Source organism: Petaurus breviceps, unplaced genomic scaffold, assembly GCF_028583685.1.
Source record: "Petaurus breviceps papuanus isolate PSGF00001 unplaced genomic scaffold, PetGlider_PUasm1.0 37, whole genome shotgun sequence".
Taxonomy (NCBI): Eukaryota; Metazoa; Chordata; class Mammalia; order Diprotodontia; family Petauridae; genus Petaurus; species Petaurus breviceps.
The window spans coordinates 33,765,286-33,783,652 of NW_027186296.1; the positions used below are offsets into that span (position 1 = coordinate 33,765,286).

General features: G+C 43.4%; 1 protein-coding gene across 6 annotated transcripts in view; it reads right to left on the minus strand.

Moving 5' to 3' along the window:
* LOC138169071 (kinesin-like protein KIF23) overlaps window positions 1-6,154 on the minus strand; it is a 146,890-nt gene extending 140,736 nt beyond the window's left edge. For 3 of the 6 annotated variants that reach the window (XM_069098205.1, XM_069098202.1, XM_069098204.1), the window contains exon 1: window positions 6,015-6,154. The gene's annotated coding sequence lies outside the window, so the exon portion shown is untranslated. The remainder of the gene's footprint in view (window positions 1-6,014) is intronic. The other 3 variants (XM_069098206.1, XM_069098201.1, XM_069098203.1) reach the window with 2 other exon arrangements.
* Between the last annotated feature and the right edge of the window lie 12,213 nt (window positions 6,155-18,367).

Below are 18,367 nucleotides of genomic sequence, written 5' to 3' on the forward strand. Positions count from 1 at the left end.
ACTGTTGTGAGAATCAAATGAGATAATAGTTATAAATCTCTTAGGACAGAGCCTGGTACATAGCGGATACTATATAAATGCTTATTCCCTTTCCCTTCATATAAATAAATACCACATATACACAAAATGATTACAAGGTAGTTTGGGGAGGCAGTGGGTTCTCAGCTAGGAGAATCAGGGAAAGTTTCATATAGGCACCCTTGAGCTGAGCCTCACAGAGAATGCCAGATCCCTAGAGGCAGCAGTGAAAAGGGAGTGCATTCCAGGTATGGGGAACAGCAAATACAAAAGGCTGAAGATGAGAAATGGAGGGCTGGGTGCGTGGATTGTATGACTGGATCACGGAGTACATGGAAGGGAATAATAGAAGGCTGTGCTATCTAAAGGTATGGAGTAAAAGGGAGGTGCAGGGTTTTTCAGGTCTAATTGAACAATGTACATTGTACTTTTTTTAAGTATGTATGTACTTAAAGTATGATGTACTTTACTTAAGGGTGGTATAATGGAAAGATATTAGACTTAAGAGGCAGAAGATCTGCCTGAAACTTGGCTCTACCACTTAATGATCCATTGTGGAGAAGTCACTCCTCCTCTCTAAATCAATTTCCTTAGTTGTACCATGGAATTAATAATACTTGCTTACTTCACAGCTCAGATGTGAGGAAAATGTTTTCTCAACAAAAGCACTCCGTAGGTGCTAGTGGTTATTGCTAAAGGTAACTTCTTGAATTTGCCAACTGCAGCCAAGCAAAATAGAGCTGGTCCCATTTCAGGCTGACACTTTCAATGGCTCCCAGCACTTACCAGAGGGGACCTTAATCCATACTTCTCAGCCCCCTCCATCATCTCTTTCCATCACTCTCTGAGTCCAGTTTAGTAAACCTGCCACCAGGGCTTCCCTTTGCATTTCCTGAGGGTCACTTGTAAACCCAGATGGAAGAGCCCCCTTCAAGAATTTTGTCACTCCCATCTCTTCTGAGGGTAGAGAGCACAGAATATAAACTCTAGCTTCTCCACCAGTCTTGGCAGGTAGGTAATCACCTGGAGGTATAGGTAAACCTGTCAGGAAACCACAGAGGGCAACTGTCTTATTGTTTTGGATTTATTAGACGTTGCAGGATACACTTACAACAGCAATTTTTTTCCCCTAGGGACAATCATTTAGGTCATCAACAAGGATTATGAATCAGGAAATATTAGTGTTTAGCACAGTGCTAGGTGCCACTGTGTACGGAAGACAAAGAAACAGGTAAAACATGACAGTGGGACAAATGGAAAAGGTCCTAGATTTGGAGTGAAAGGATTTAGGTTCAAAGCCTTGTTCTGTCATTCACGGTCTTTGTGTCTTTGGGTAAGACACCTCACTTCTCCACTTCAGTTTATCCATCTGAAAAAATGAGCATATTGGATTGTAAAGTCCATTCCAGTTCTAAATCTGTGATGCCCTTCCACTACTTCCTAGGACATTAAATTAGATTATAGTCTGTGGTAACCATCATGATCTCAGACAAAGCAAAAGTAAAATTAATTAACAGAGATAATCAGGGAAAGCACATTATGCTAAAAGGTATCATAGACAATGAAATAATACCAAAAATTTCACAGCAAATTTTCTCTGATAAAGAACTCATTTCTCAAATATATACTGAGTATAGAAGTGAGTCAAATTTATAAGAATCATTAAGAGTCATTCCTCGATTGATAATTTTTTTTTGCTTTTTGGAGGGCAATTGGGGTTAAGTGACCTTCCCAAGGTCACACGGCTAGTTTTTTGTGTTAAGTGTCTGAGGCCCCATTTGAACTCAGGTCCCCCTGATTCCAGGGCTGGTACCACCTAGCCTCCCCACCATTGATAAATTTTCAAAAGATATGAACAAGCAGTTTTTAGACAAACTAAACAAAGCTATCTGTAATAATATGAAAAGATACTCTAAATCACTATTGACTAAAAAAAAAATGCAAGTTAAAACAGGCCTAAGGGACTGCCTCAAACCTATTAGAAATGACAAATGCTGGAGGAGATGAGGGGGAAATAGGTACTCTGAGGAACTGCTGGTGGAATATTGAACTGGTCTGACCATTCTGGAGAACAATTTGGAACTATGCTTAAAAGGAATATAAAACTGTGCAAACCCTTTGACCCAGTAATGCCACTACTGGGTCTGTGCCTCAAAGAAATCAAAGAAAAAGGAAAAGCACCTATATTTACAAAAATATTTATAGCAGCTCTTTTGTGTGGTGGCAAAGAATTGGAAATCAAGGAGATGTTCATTAATTAGGAAAAGGCTAAACAAGTTGTGACATATGATCACGATGAAGTACTGTTGAGTTAGAAGAAATGATGAGGGAGGCGGTTTCAGAAAAACATGGCAAGAACTATATGAACTGATGCAAAGTGAAGTGAGAACCATGAGATCACTGTGCACAGTAATAGCAATGTTGTTATGATAATCAACTGTGAAAGACTTGGCTACTCTAATCAATACAAAGATCCCAGGGCAATCCCAAATAATTCATGATGAAAAAATACTATCGGCCTCCAGAGAGAGAACTGATAAACTAACTCAGTGCAAATTGAAGTATATTTTTCTACTTAATTTTTCACACTTTAAAAAAAAATTGAAATGTTTTGCATGATTTCACATGTCTAATTGAGATCATTTTGCTTTGCCTTGTCAATAGGTGTGGGAGGGTGTGGGAGTGAAGGAGAGAATTTGGAATTCGAAATTTAAAAATAAAAGAATGTTAAAAATAAATAAATAATACATAGAAATAGTAAAACAAATTAGATTGTAAGCTCCTTGGGAACGGGAACTATGTGTAATTTTGTATCCATCTTTCTGACTCTAGCACCTGGACTCAAAGTAGGTTTGTTAAATTGAGAGGTATAGACTATTATCTACAATCTCTCAAAAGAAAAGTATTATATCCTTAAGGGCCAACAGGGTATGACTAAGCGGAAAAGCAAAATGTCCCTAATGCTCTTGTCTTCTCTGGTATCTTCTCAAGACTGACTCCAGAGCTTACTAACTGAATGGCTTTGAGTAAATTATTTCAGTTCTCTGAATTTCAGTGATGCCTATTCTTGCCTGCCCTCAAAAACAAGGTATGAGGATAAAATGAAATGAAATGTGAAGGAAATGACACTAGTCAGCAGGAAAGCTGCCCCACAAATCCTCCTGCAAGTGGGGAAGAATATTAAGGTGCCCATTGGTGCAGTTAGCTACCCTTTGCATCTAGATGGTGGAGTGGGTAGAGGTGGGGGCCTGGAGTCAGAAAGACCTCAGTTCAAATCCAGTCTCAGACATTTATTAGCTCTATGACCCTGAGCAAGTCACTTAACTTATCTGCCTGTTTACTCACTGGTAAAATGGGGGTCAATAATGGCATCTGCCTCCCAGGATTATTATGAGTATCAAATGAGAAAGTAATTATAAAGTGCTTAGTACAGTGCCTGGTACATAAGTAATTAATAAATTCATCTCCCTTCCCTTCCCCTTCACTTCATAAAAAACAAAGACTTATTTTTCAACAAAGTCCCTGTTTCCCATTCCCAGCCTCTGAAACTACCATAGAATCATAGGCCTTAGAGTTAGAAGGAAAATCAAAGGTCATCTAGTCCAAATCCCTAATTTTGCAGGGAAGGAAACTGGAATTGACTTGCCCAAGGTTACACGGCCATCAAGTGGTAGAGGGCTTCTGACTCTAGTTCAGGTCTTCTGATTCTGAATCCCAAGTTCACTCCACTATACCAAGGAATAAGGAAACCGACTAGAAAAGAATCACAAGAATCCTCAGGTTCTAGTGAAGCAGAAAGACCCACTGCTGTTGAAGTCAAAAGGCCAGTTTTAACCATCAGAACCACTTAAGTCTGGTTCTGATACTTACTAGCCTCCTGGAGCTTCAGTTTCCTATTTTGTAAAATGACAATAATATTTGCACTGCCTACCCTCCAGAGTTATAAGGAAAGCACTTTCTAAATTTTGAGGCATTGTGGATAGAGGAAACAGCCTTGGAGTTAGGAAGATCTGGGTGCAAGTCTCACTTCAGACATATACTGGCTTTGTGACTCTAGGCAAGTCATTTAATCTCTCAGGACTTCCAACAACTTTCTAAGATTGGAAATTACAGAAAAGTTGCTGATCTTCCAGTAAAAGGGATTTCCTCACTTGGAGTTCCCAGAAACCAAGAAATCACAGCTCCAGACCATTATTTTTAAAATGTCAGTCAGTAAACATTTATTAAGCACCTATTATGTGCTAAATGCTGGGAAGACAAAGCCAAAAGACAGTCCTCGATTTTAAGGGAGCACCGAATCTTACAAAGCAACTATGTACAAACAAAGCTACAGGGAGGATAAATAGGAAATCATCAACTGAGGGAAGGCACTAGAATTAAGAGGGATCCCAAATCATCATTATGATTTTAAGGAAGCTGGGAAAGCCAGCAGGATAGCTGAGGAAGAAGGAAAGACATCTACTCACTAAAGGGAGGAAGCTTGCAACAGGAACCAAGCAGAATCTGGAAAACTTGCATCTAAGACTCAAGAATCTTCGCTACAGGTTCTGGCTCCTCTTTCCTTCGCCTTTCTGTGGCTTAGAGCCATTTCTTTGATCAAGTTTTCCCCGTTCCTCCCCAGTTTAATCTGAAGTATAGAAGACGGAGAGCAACCTTAAGACCAGAAAGACCTAGTCTAAGTCCAGACTCTTGCACATACTGGCTGTGACGCTGGCCAAGTCATTTCTCTCAGTGGTCTAGGAAATGTAAAACTGTGTAAATTGTGGAGAGATTGCCATTACTTTGGCAGGTTTCCTTCCCTATATCAGGGAAATCACCGGTGCAGTCTCTGTCCCTATTCCCTGCCCCAGCCTGGATAGGAAAGCTATTCAATCCATTTAATATAACTTGGTTACTTACTGGTTGTATGACCTTGTGCAAGAAACTTGACTTTTTTGGATCCCAATTTCTTTATCTGCAAAATGGAACCTTAATATTTGCACTACCTACCTGACAAGGCTGTTGTTCTGATCAATGTATTTAAGCATAAATAGCTATAGTCAGCTATTATCAATGGAATCTTATCTGAACCCTTATAATGTCCCTTTTCTCAAAGAATCACAAACCCGTGGGTAACCCAATGAAACTTCAATTTGTCTCTGGACCAAGATTCCAAAGAGTACTGGTTCCCTTTGAGGCCAAGATTCCCTCCTCTCCAGTGTTTAGTGGCTCCCTAGTCAGATTCCTAGGGAAATCTTTATCAGTCTTGTACAATCAGACTCTTAATGGATATCTGAACTGAATGGAGGCAGACGAAAAACACAAGAACATCGCTGTCTCGGTCACCTCTCAAGGATACAAGGCTAGCTGCAATGAGGGTAGCGCTAGGGGCAATGGGGGTGGCGTCGGCGGGGGTGGGAGGGTAGAGATAAATAAAACTAATTCAAAGAAAGCCAGTGACACTTCTTCCGGTCCTTTACCTCCTCCTTCAGGACTGGGGGCTGTGGACTCCCGAGAGCTCCACTCTGTAGCGTTTGTAGGGCTCCGCGAGTAGGGACAGAGAGAAGGGTATGTAAAGTGTAAAAGTGGGGTCCTGACAACTTAGATGGCTTAGGTAAGTTTCTTGGAAAGTCTTGCAGCTAGAGTTCGCAGGCTCCAAGAGTACGTGCGACCAGAACGGGGCGCAAGGCTCGGAGTTCAGGGCGCAGCAGAGGCATCGGAGGCGCGTGGAGAGGGTGAGGGGGCACAGGTGGTGGCAGCTAGGAGTCAGGGGAAGGGACACGCCTGGCCGGGCCAGAGGGATAGTGAGGCGGGGAGCGCCGGGCGAGTAGGAAAGATCTTAGAGATCGAATGCATACACCGACGCTTTATGACAGGGGAGGAAACCAAGGCCCAGAAAGCTATAGAGGGGGGAAAGAGAGGGGGAGTCCTCGGAGCCGAGTGCAGGCAGGAGAGCCGCAGCCCAGCACGATGGGGGCCAGGAGCAGAGGGGGGCGTCCCTGCCGCTGCTCCCTTACCTGGGCTCCGCGGGGCGTTGGGGTGGGAAGCAGAGCGATGGGCCAGAGGCTGGGGCTGCTAAGGCGTCCACACCCCTCCCCCGATCCCCGACGACTACCGACACAGCCTGACTTCCCCTCTCCTGGACAGACTGCGGCACCTGGCCCAGCCCGGCCGGGCTGCCAGAGCCGGGTCCGTCTCCGCCCCCCGCCAGCCGAGGGAGGAGCTGAGCCGGGGCGGGCAGGCCAGGGAAGCGGGAAGGTCCAGCTCTCCCTTTTTTCCGAGGCCGCACCTCGGCTGGGAGTGGAGGAGGCAAAAGGGATTGGCCTTGACCCTTCGGGACACTGTCCCTATCCTGGCAAGGCCCCTCCAAAAGGTGATTTCCTTTTTTCCTTGGCCGTCGGCCAAACTCGAATCCAAGCCCCGGCTCCCACCTGCAGAGCCTCTCCCGGCCTTAGGGGAGCAAGGACCTCCAGCTAAACTCACATCTTACTGCTCTTCGGAGTCTTTCAGATGCCGGCGCCCCTGGGGATGGAGAGAAAAAAGCGTGCTCTGATTGAGGTGTGGTACAGTGAAAAGTGTACTGACCCAGGAATGAGGCGTCCTGGGTTCAAATTACTCCAACTCTACCAGCATTACTTTACACGTCTCTTCCTTTAACTTTGTTGTTCCGCTGCTTTTTCAGTTGTTCCCGACTTTTGTGACCCCGTTTGGGGTTTTCTTGGCAAAGTTACCTAGTGGTTTTTTAAAAAAGTAATAATTTAAAAAATAGTTTTGTTTGTATTTAAAAGAGCATTGAATGAGATGGTCTTGGAGGTTTCTTTCAGATTTAAACTGAGAACAAACTGAAATTTGAACTACAGGATGTGGCTCATAGGGTGAGTGCCCATTGCTCCAAATACAGGCCATCTCCCAAACCCTAAAACAAGTGGAGAATATAAACATTTGTTGTTGTTTAGCTATATCCACTCTTTGTGACCTCGTGGACCAACCTCCCATGGAGTTTTCTTGGCAAAGATACTGGAGTGGTTTGCCATTTCCTTCTCCAGCTCATTTTACAGAGGAGGAAACTGAGGTAAAGGGGGTTAATGACTTGCCCAGGGTCACTTAGGTAGTAAGTAACTGAAGTCAAATTTGAACTCTAGTCTTTCTGACTTCAGGACCAGCACTTTCTCCACTGTTGGATTCATGATCTCATGTAAGTATTCCTTCCAATAGCAGAGTTTGCAAGGGATCCATCCTGAGTGTGTCTTCTCCCAGTATGCCCATAAATCCTCTGTAGAAGTCATCTTCCCAGTGTGATGAGATCATGGCTTTCTAACTGAGAGTCCCCAAGATTTGGGTTTTTTAAAAATTCTTCTTAAAATGTGTTGGTAACTGTATTTTTAATATAATTCATTTCCTTTATAATCCCACAGGCTTTATTTAAAAATATTAATCTGAGAAGGGGTCCTTAGGCTTCATCAGACTGCTAAAGGTTTCCATGAACCTCTAAATTGTGGTTAAGAAATCCTGTTCTAGGGGTGGCTAGGTGGTGCAGTGAATAGAGCAATTCCCTGGAGTCAGGAGGACCTGACTTCAAATTTGGCCTCAGATACAACACAAAAACTAGCCGTGTAAGCTTGAGCAAGTCACTTAACCCCAATTGCCCTCCAAAAAGTTAAAAAAAAAAAAAAAGAATTCCATGGGGCGGCTAGGTGGCACAGTGAGTAAGAGTGCAGGCCTGGAGTTGGGAGGACCCAGGATCGGTTCTGGCCTCTCATACTTAACACCCACACAAAATAACTGGCGTGTAACCTTGGGCAAGTTACTTAACCCCAATTGCTTTGAAAAAAAAAAAGAATTCTTGTTCTAGATCTTAGAACATCCTACAAGTATCCATATAGTTCTGTTCTTTATTATAAGGCCACTTCCCCTTTTGAGTTCCCTCCTCCATTTATAGAAGCCATAAGGAAATTATGGCCTTTAATCTGAATAATATGGTAATAGGGTGAGGAAGGGTAGAGCCCAAATGCAGGACAGGGAAGCAGCAATGTCTTGCCTGTGGGGTTTGGTAAGGTTGCCTTATCTTCTATTCTCCAGCAGGAAAACTGAAGTCTTAGTGTGGAAAAAGTTGTAAATAAACCAGATCTGGGGGTGGAAGGTGCCCCAGAAGTGTGCCTTTTAAAAAAAAGGAAAGGCAAAAGTACATCTTCTTTTATCTTACCCCATTCAGCTATACCAGGGTTTCCCATTCCTGGAGCTTCTGGAGCCTGGAACATAAGAGAAGAATCAGGATTACCAGCACTCAGTCTGATCCACCAGCTCCTTGGAGAGGACAAGGATTTTGGGAAAGCCAAATGAAATCTCTTCTTACTAGGACCCATGCCCTAGAAGTGGCCCTCCTAGTCTCAGGTCCTGGCAGTCTGGTGTTCAAAAGGCTACTTGTCCCAATTTTATCCCTAGAGAATTCCCAGGATTCTGGAAAGGAAAACTTTCAAGTTTTGTTAAAGGAAGAAATGTCCAGGGATCGGAGGTCACTCTTGGTGGTGTGTGGAGGGACCCCCTTGGTTACCTACCCTCACCAGCAGAGAGATTTGGGATCCTTCCCTGATGGGAGTCTCTTGCCTCAAAGATAAAGGTGGATTGACTTCATACCTTTTTCCTCCCCCTCAGTAACTACTAAAATTAGTGAAAATAAGTTGATAAAAATTATAAGTCAAAGAAACAACCACCAGAATCTAGCTCCTATAAAATGATTTTTATCCCACCATCAAGGATGAAACCTTCTAACCCTGCCCTCTTAATTACTAGGCTGCTCAGAAAACAGACACTGATTTTCTCAATCTCACTTTTCCTCCTGGTTAGTTCTCTGGAGACCTTCTTTACCCACCTCTTTGCCTTGGTATGTGTAGTGGCAAGTCCAGTCTTGTCTCTTCTCTTAACCTTGGGCAAGTCCACTTTTCTGAGCCTCAGTTTCCTTATCTGTAAGGCAGGGGACAGGAAAAGATCTTCATGTCCACTTCCATGCAATATGCAGATCAGATGACACTTAGGAACATAAGGTCCTAGATTTAAAGACTTTAGAGTCCAACGTCCTCTTTTTACAAATGAAAAAAAAAAAGAGAGAGACCCAGAGAAAAAATGTGACTTGCCCAAGGCACTATGTGCAGAGTTGAAGTTGCTACCGGTGTAACCACAGGACAAGTCACTCCCTGTCCATCAGTTTTACTATTTTTAAAACAAAGAAGGTAGACCAGATGACATCTAAGATTTCTTTCATCTCTAAAATCCCTTTATCCTATGGATCCTATAGATCTTATCTATTGGATTTTTATTTGCTAGTATTGTCTTGTGACTTTGTATACTTATATATTTATTCAGGCCAATGTGACCTCTTAGATCTTAAAGAGCTAGGGACAGGGACTGTGGTGAATTGCCTCATAAAGAATCCAGTTTGGATAGTTGCTTAATAAAATGGACTGGATATCCAAAGACCTGAGTTCTAATCTCAGCTCTGCCACTAATCACTGAGTAGCCTTCAGCATGTCACCTCCCTTCTACAATATTCAAACTTCTCTTTAGCAGGATGAGGATAAAAATGAATTACTGCCCTGCCCATCTCACTGGGGTGTGCTAAAGTTCAGACAAGATAATAGCTTTGAAAGAGAAAATGCAATTGTCATCATGATATGTTTTAATGATGATTGTGATGAATGACTTTAGAAGGCATAATGTTCCCACCAAACCTTCACCAGGAGATAAATCTAAACACAATTCCATCTTCCCCACCCAGTTCAAGCTACAATACAGACTGCTTAGGAATCTAACCCCCACCCCCCCCAAAAAAAAATCTCAGCTCTATTTCATGATGGCTAAGATAAACAGGGACTCTCAGTGCTCCACCTGGAAACAGCAACACTCGCCAGCTCCCAGTTGCAAGCCTGTTTTTATGCTCGTGGTGAAAATTCAAAGATTTCATGCATTTATTCATTCATTCATCCATTTATCTATCTCTCTATTTATATTTGGACTTGTGATTTCTTTAATTTAGAGAATTTCTTTGGAGGAAGCTGCTGTCACTAAAGCATATAGGTACCTGTTTGGCAACTCACAGAAGGTTGGTTGTGGCTGGGGCATTGACAGTTAAATGTGTTGTTGCCCAGGGTTACTGACAGCATATGTCAGAGGAGGACTTGAACTTCTAGACTCCTAGGCAGGCTCCCTACAAAGTTAAAGGAGGCTTAAAGAGAGAGGACAGCTAGGTGGCAGCATAGTGCACAGAGTGCTGGGCCTGGGGTCAGGAAGACTCATCTTCCTGAGTTCAAATCTGACCTCAGACACTTGCTGGTTATGTGACCCTGGGCAAGTCACTTAACCCTGTTTACCTCAGTTTCCTCTTCTGTCAAATGAGCTAGAGAAGCAAATGGCAAACCACTCCAGCATCTTTGCTGAGAAAACCCCAAATGGGGTCACAAAGAGTTACATATGACTGAAAAATGACTTGATTATGAACAGAAGCCAATGTTGGGCCATAAATTATCAATCAGCCAGTCTTCACTGAGTGCCCCTACATGTCCCACTTTTCAGTAGGCGATATGGGGCACAAAACGATGTATAAAATATGGCCCCTGCTGTCAAGGAGTTTAGTTAGAGTTCATAGGGGGAAATGAGACCAAAACATAGGAAACAGAACAATATAGGACAGGATAGAGTCAAGTGCTAAAGTTTGTGATTACATTATTGGAATTCAGAAAAGGGAGAGATCTGTAAGTGATCAGGGAACATTTCCTGTAGGAGGTGGGACCCAAGCTGGACCTTAAAGGACGGGCAGGATTTGGGTAAGGAAAAAGGGAAATGTCAATCCCAGGCATGGGAAATAGCTTGGGCAAAGCCATAGAGAAATAAAATTTAGAAACACTTAATAAGTATCTACTCTGTAGGACACTGTATTAGATACTGATAATACAAAGAAGAAAAAATTAATCCTTGTTCCCAAGAAACTTAAAATCTAATGGCAGAGGGACATACAACATACATGCAATGAGTCTGATGTAAGGTAGACTGGGATAAGGGCAAAGGAGATATTCTCATGGACATATCTATGTTCCACTTGACAAACTGTTGCTGTCTTTAGGGTTGACCCAACTCATAAAAATGAAACCAAATGAAAAGGGCCAAAGATCAGCCTAGAACAGAGATGGTGTGAGATGCCAGAGATTGGTGCAAAATAATCACCGGAGGAGAAACAAAGGAAAGGGAAGATGCCAATGGAGACTGAAGGAATCTCTCTGGCCTGCCCTTGATTCCTCCCCACTGTTCCATTAATGAAGAACAAACTTCAGCTATTGATTAGAAACTTAAGCAACTCAGCAGATGATCCAGCCATGCTGAGAAACAGTCACGGGAAGAATCAGAAGGTTTCTGTTGGGTTGTCTGGTTTTTGCCACCAACAGAATCGCAGTTGGGAAAACCGTGGAATCGAGAGCTGATCCCATTTCCTTGTGTTCCCTCATGAACCTTGTAGGAGGAGAGGAGTGGAAAAGCAGGTGGGGGATGGGAGGAATGGTTGCTAATGCTAGAACTGGGAACATTGACTGTCAGGAAGTGGTGGTCCAGGAACTCCTCTGTCCAGAAACTCCTGGTCTGGAGTATGCGTGCCTACAGACTGGTTATGGCTGCCTCGGTCTGAGAAGAGCCATAGGTGAAGTAGCCCAGGTGATGGTTGTTTTAATATACTTTGATTTTATTATTCCTTTTGCGTCCATGAGGATAAGTAAGGCTATGCTGAGCTAAACCAGCCTTCTGTCATTGATTTCAGTGGCCATGTACTTGTGATTAGGGTCTGTCAAATATAAGATAAAAGGAGGAAGGTAGAATTTCCTCGGGGAGGGGGGTAGAGGGAGAGCTCAAGTCAAGGGTTAAACCACACCTCTTACCTAATAAGATGGGCACAAACAATTAATTACAAGATGAAAGACAGAGGTAGCAGCTCTCTGAGAACCATAGAGAGGTTGGTATTTCCTGAAAGCATCACTAGTGTAGAGTCAATTAGCTGTTCAGTCATTTTAGTTGTTTGACTCTTCGTGACCCCATTTGGGGTTTTCTTGGCAAAGATACTGGAATGGTGTGCCATTTCCTTCTCCAGCTCATTTGACAGATGAGGAAACTGAGGCAAACAGGGTGAAATGACTTGCCCAGGGTGAGGCTGTATTTTAACTCAGGAAGATGAGTCTTCCTGACTCTAGGCCCAGCACTCTATCCCCTGAGCCACTTAGATGCCCTGAGTCAATGAATACAGAATCATTTATTAAGCATCCATTATATGTCAGACACTAGTAATACAATGATTACAAAATGAAAAAGTCTTTGCTCTACAGTCTACCCAATGCAAATCCCTGTGGGGGGAGCGTGGACCTTTCTGGTGCCTTTTTGTATTGGTGAATAGTATCAGGCCAGCAGTTTCCCCTGGCCGATTAAACAAAAGTGCTCTGGAGAATCAGATCTGATGATAGAGATCCCTTTTAACTGAGAGATCAGGGAGGCTTCATAGAGGAAGGGCCAGCTGAGCTGGACTTGAAGGATGAGAAGAATATCAACGTGTATATGCTAAATATGGGGATGCCTGTGAGAGTGCACAGAGGATGGCTGGTGCAGTTAGGAGGCCCAGGGATCAGCCAGCCCTCGGTCCAGTTTGGAACAAAGAGCTCTTAATGGGGAATAACATGAAAAAATGGGCCAGTTGGGACCCAAGTTCGGAGGATAAAAATCTAGGAGAAGCAATTTGCAGTTTGTCTTCCCTGCAGAAGGGAGCTTCTGAAAGGCTTTAAGCAGAGGGGGCAACATGGCAAGAACTATTTTAGCAGCTGTGGTAGGATCTGCTGATCAAATATTTAAGTGTGGCCTACTGTGTGCCAGGTGCTGGGGCTACAAGGATAAGGAATGAAACAATCTCCCTTCAAGAAAATCTTAGATCCTAATAGGGAGGGCAACAAATATAGAAGGGTATATAAGGTGAAGGATTGGACCTGTGATTTCCCTAGTATAGGGAACTCCCATGTGAGGAAACTCCCTCTACCAATGCAGGTTAGCCCTTTCTCTGTGACTTGTAGTCTCAGAGACTTGCCTGGAGAGCTGAGAGGTTCAGTGGCTTGCCCAGAATTGCATAGCAGTATGTGTCATAGGCCAGACTTGAACCTAGGTCTTTTTTTGAGACAATCAGGGTTAAATGATTTGCCCAGGGTCACACAGCTTGTAAGTGCCTAAGATGGAATTTGAACTCGGGTCTTCTTGCCACCAGGGCTACTATCCACCGTGCCATCTAGCTGTCCCAAAGCTAGATTGTTTTTTTCAAGCTCTCTATCCAATATGCCGTGTGACTTCTTTCTCTTTATACATACAGAATAAGTATAAAGTTGTTCAATATAAGGTAGTTTGTGAGGGTGTGCACCAGCAGTTGCAGGAACCAAAATTAGATGGATTTGAAAGGGAAGAGAGTGGTTAGGGAGACTACCTGGGAGAGGATCACGATGGTCCAGGGGAAAAGTGATGAAGGACTAGGTACAGAGGGGGAACTTGCAGTGTCAAGGCCCAAGGCCACATGTGGCCCTCTAAGTCCTTAAGTGTGGCCCTTTCACTGAATCCAAACTTCACAGACAAATCCCCTTAATAAAAACATTTGTTCTGATAAACTTGGACTCAGTCAAAGGGTTGCACCCAAGGACCTAGAAGGCCACAGATTCCCCACCTCTGGACTAGGAGACTGGCATTTTTCGTGCAAAGCAAGAGATTCATTTGGGAGACAATGAGGAGGTAGAATTGGGAGTACTTGGTCACTGACTGGATTGAGGGGCTGGGGGAGAAGCCAGAGTCAGGGAGCTGGAGGTTTGGAGCCTAGAGAATGGTCTATAATAAGGAAAAATGGGCAAGTTGGGAAGAGGTTTAGGGGGTGAGATGATGGGCTTGCTTTGGGACATTGGGTGGAGATGCACCAGCCCGCAGAGGGATGTGCATGGGGAGAATGCCCAGGCTCTCATGGCCACAATGACCAGCGTTTGTTTGGAGCCTGAGGAAGAGGGGTATGGAGAGGCATTCCCTTCTTCTGGATCCACACCTTATTTCCCATAATAGTGGATATAATTTTATCATGTCATTTTCTTGTGTGAAGACAGAATAGGGCAATATTTGTAAAGTGCTTCTCAAAGCCCAGAATTCTATATTCAGTCATGTCTTACTCTTCATGACCCTTTTTGGGGTTTTCTTGGCAAAGATACTGGAGTGATTTTCCATTTTCTTCTCTAGCTCATTTTGCAGATGAGGAAACTGAGGCCAACAAGGTTAAGTGACTTTCCCAGGGCCACATAGCTGGGAAGTATCTGAAGCTGGATTTGAACTTGGAAAGATGAGCTTTCATGACTCCAGACCCCTGACTCTAAGCACTCACCACCACTAGGTCTATCCACCACCAGGTACATCCTTGCTAATATTATCTGAGTATCTTAAGCCCCTTGAAGGCAAAAACAGGATTTCTATCCACCCCTCTTCCTTTATATAATAATTAGAGCTCACGTTTCTACAAGACTCATAACTGCTCTGTGAGACAGAGTGCAGGTATTATTATTCCCATTTTATAGTTTCAGAAACAGAGACCCAGAGAAGTTATGTGACTTGCCAATGTCACACAATCAGATTCTAGTTCAAGTCCTACAGCTCCAAGAGTAGGGACCATTCCATATCACCATAGTGCCTCTCTTTGCATTCCTCTGATATATCTATCTACTGCAAGTTTTCTGCACATAAGGCTAGCTCAGGAAATGCTATCTGCAGAAATAGTTTTTTAAAAAGTTACTATCAACACTACATTATAAGACCTTACATATGGATAGCACTTTATATACTTTCAACATACTCTCACATCATTTATTTTATATGATCCTGACAATACCCATAAGAGGTAGGTAGGGTAGAGGTTATTATTCACATTTCATTTTTTTTTTTGCTTTTTTGGAGGGGGAAGGCAGGGTAATTGGGGTTAAGTGACTTGCCCAAGGTCACACAGCTAGTTTTGTGTTAAGTGTCTGAGGCCGAATTTGAACTCAGGTTCTTCTGACTCCAGGGCTGGTGCTCTATTCACTGAGCTACCTAGCTGCCCCATTCACATTTTACAGATGATCAAATTGAAGGCCAAAGACATTAACTTAGTGATTCTTAAGCTGTGTGTGTGTGTGTGTGTGTGTATGTGTGTGTGTGTGTGTGATAGACCCCTTTGACAATCTGGTGAAGCATTATGTTTTTAAATCAGAATTGTTTTTAAATAATTGAAGGGAATACTAAATTTTAGTGAGAGGTTTGTGAAAATAAAAGTGTTATTTTTTCCCATCCATGCTCACAGACCCTTGATATCTATCCATGCGCCCCTTGGGGTTCCATGATGGCCATACCAAGAGCCTCTTTTCCAGCCTAACCTGTAACAGAACAGGAATCTTGGGATTCTTTCCAAAGTTAGCTCAGATGCCCCCTTCCCCCCATGCATAAGGCCCGTTCCCTGTCCCAGCTGCTGATGAATTGCTTACTCCCTCCCACTCCTTTTTGGATTACATTGTATGTGTTTTGCATATATGTGTCTGTGTTCTCCCCCAGTGGACCATACTTCTTGAGGGCAAGATCTTTCTTTTTTTGTCTTTATGTCCTCAGTTCCTAACATAGTAGCTGGTACCTAGTAGGCATTTGTTAAATGTTATTGCTTGAAATCTATTCATTTATATAGTATCTTAAAAATTATAATGTGTATTCCTTTTGTTTTGGAGACAATTAGGGTTAAGTGACTTGCCCAAGGTCACACAGCTAGTAAGCATCTGAGGCCAAATTTGAACTCAGGGCCTCCTCACTCAAGGGCTGGTTCTCTATTCACAGAGACACTTAGCTGCCCCTGTTCCTTACAACACTCATAGGAAGAGAAGTGTAAGTGGTATTATTCTCATTTTACAGTGAGAAAAATTAAAGGTACAAACCACATCACTACAGGTCTAGTATTGTTTCCATTATGCTGTACTGTCTTCATCAACAACAAGAAGTCATCTTGCCTCCACTCCAGCCCTAGAAATGGGGAGCTCACGATCTCCTGGGGCATTCCATTCCATTCCCCTTTGGGACCTCTCTCATTCAATCAACCAGTGGTGGTGAGGGTGGTTGTGCTTCATTCTCCTAAAGAATCAAAATGACATTACTATGTTAGCATCAAGTTACAGTGTGTCCCACTATGGTGATCAGACCAATACAAACTTGGAAAGCTCTACCACAGGTCAGGCACAAAATAGTCCATGTGAACATTTGGGGTGGAGTCTCTAAACTTGTGCATCTCACATTTCTTTTGAGTTATGACAATTCTTTGCAGAATTTTGTGTATTTTGTGTGTGTGTGTTTAACCTCAGGGTGGGATCTCCACTTGCCACAGTGAACAGGCTAGGGTTGGGTAAGCAGGCAATTTTTAGAGCACCTTTTCTAGACCCTTCCTCACACCAGGAAGTAAGCAGTAAGGTCCTTAAAAGGCTGCTCAGACCCACAGGGGGCTGCCAAATCCCACCGCTGTTTCCAGTGAGAAGACGACCCTATGGCCTGGGCTGTCTGTGTGTAGCATTGTGACTACAGCTCCCAGTGTATCTGCACCTGCTGCTTCTTCACTTTGAGATAGGTAAAAATGGTAAAATGGTATGGGTGATATCTTTTTATGCATGCATAAACTGGATTTAAAGTGAGGCAGAGATGCACAAAGTTGTTGGCCTCACTCTTTCTTCTAGTCGTCAGTTCGGTGACAACACAGAGTCAAGATGACTGGTGACCCAGGATGCAGTGGATGCCCTTGGCATCCTCAGTGCCTGACCAAGCTCTAAGTGCTCCACAATGCCCGCTTCAGCTGCCTTCGTGGCCCTGGGGACAAATTGTTCTCAACCACCCATTCTACCAGGGGAAGTCTTCACATGCTTGGTGTAGACACCATCCTAACTTACCCTTGCTTGCCCTCAGCCTGGCTTAGCCTGTCTACAGGAATGGTTTGCCTAGGTGAGGCCCCTGCCCTTGCTATAGCTTCTTAGAGTCACAGGTGAGAGTTGGGGGCATCAGGTAGACACCAAAGATGGATGAGCAGCCCTGAAAAGGGCTCGGCATCCCTCACCCCAGAGGTACTAGTCTTCCCTGAATTGACCCTACAATCAATCAGTAAGCACTGATTAGGCACCTGCTATGTTCCAGGCACTATGCCAGATTCTGGAAAAACAAAGATAACAATGAAATGGTCCCTGCCCTTAAGAACTTTACATTCTAATGGGTGATATTCTATTTATCTATCTATCTATTTATCTATCTATCTATCTATCTATCTATCTGTCTGTCTGTCTGTCTGTCTGTCTGTCTGTCTGTCTATCTACACAGACATACATTCTAATGGGTGAGATTTGATATGCATATGTATATGTATGTGCATATGTATACGTATAAATGATACATAAAAAATGGAGGAGGCCATTCCAGCAGGTGATGGGAACGGGAAAGGCCTTCTACAAAAGGAGGGACTTCAGCTGAGACTTGAAGGAAACCAAAAATTCCAAGAAGGGAAGGTGAGGAGCAAGAGCATTCCAGGCATGGGGGAGAGGAAGTACAAAGGCCTGGAGATGGAGCATAGTATTTGAATGGCACGTAGGCAAATATGGCTGGATTGTGGAGTCCATGGAGGAGAGTACTGCACAAGAAGATTAGAAAGATAGGAAGGGGTTGGGTTATGAAAAGCTTTGAATGCCAAACAGAGGAATTTCCATTTGCTCCTCCAGGTAATAGGGAGCCACTGGAGTTTATTGAGTACGGTATCAACATGGTCAGACTTGCACTTTAGGAAAGTCATGTTGGTAGCTAAGGGAAGGAGTGATTGGAGTGAAGAGGGGCATGAAGCAGGGAGAACTATCAGGAGGTTACTGCAATATTCTCGGCAAGAGATGAAGAGACCCAGATGAGGGGGCTGATTATGTGAGTGGAGAGGAGATACATACAAGAGATATGGAAATAGAATAAGATGAAGGATGAAGAACAAATTTAGGAGTAGTAAAGCACAAGGAGAAGTGGGATCATAGAATATTATGATCAGATAAATTTAGAGTTCTTGAAGAATTTAGGATGGGGAAAGGAATGATTATCTGATAGATTGTAAGCTCCTTGAGGGCAAGAACTAGTTTGGTGTTTTGTCTTTATTTCTAGGTCCTTACATAGTGCCCAGCACATAATCAGTCATAGAATCAAAGACACAGAGCTGAAGAGGTCCTCAGAGGCCATTTGGTTCAACCCCCTCATTTCACAGAAGAGGACAGTGAGACTCATGGATGACAAGTGCGAACCCGAGGGCTGGGTT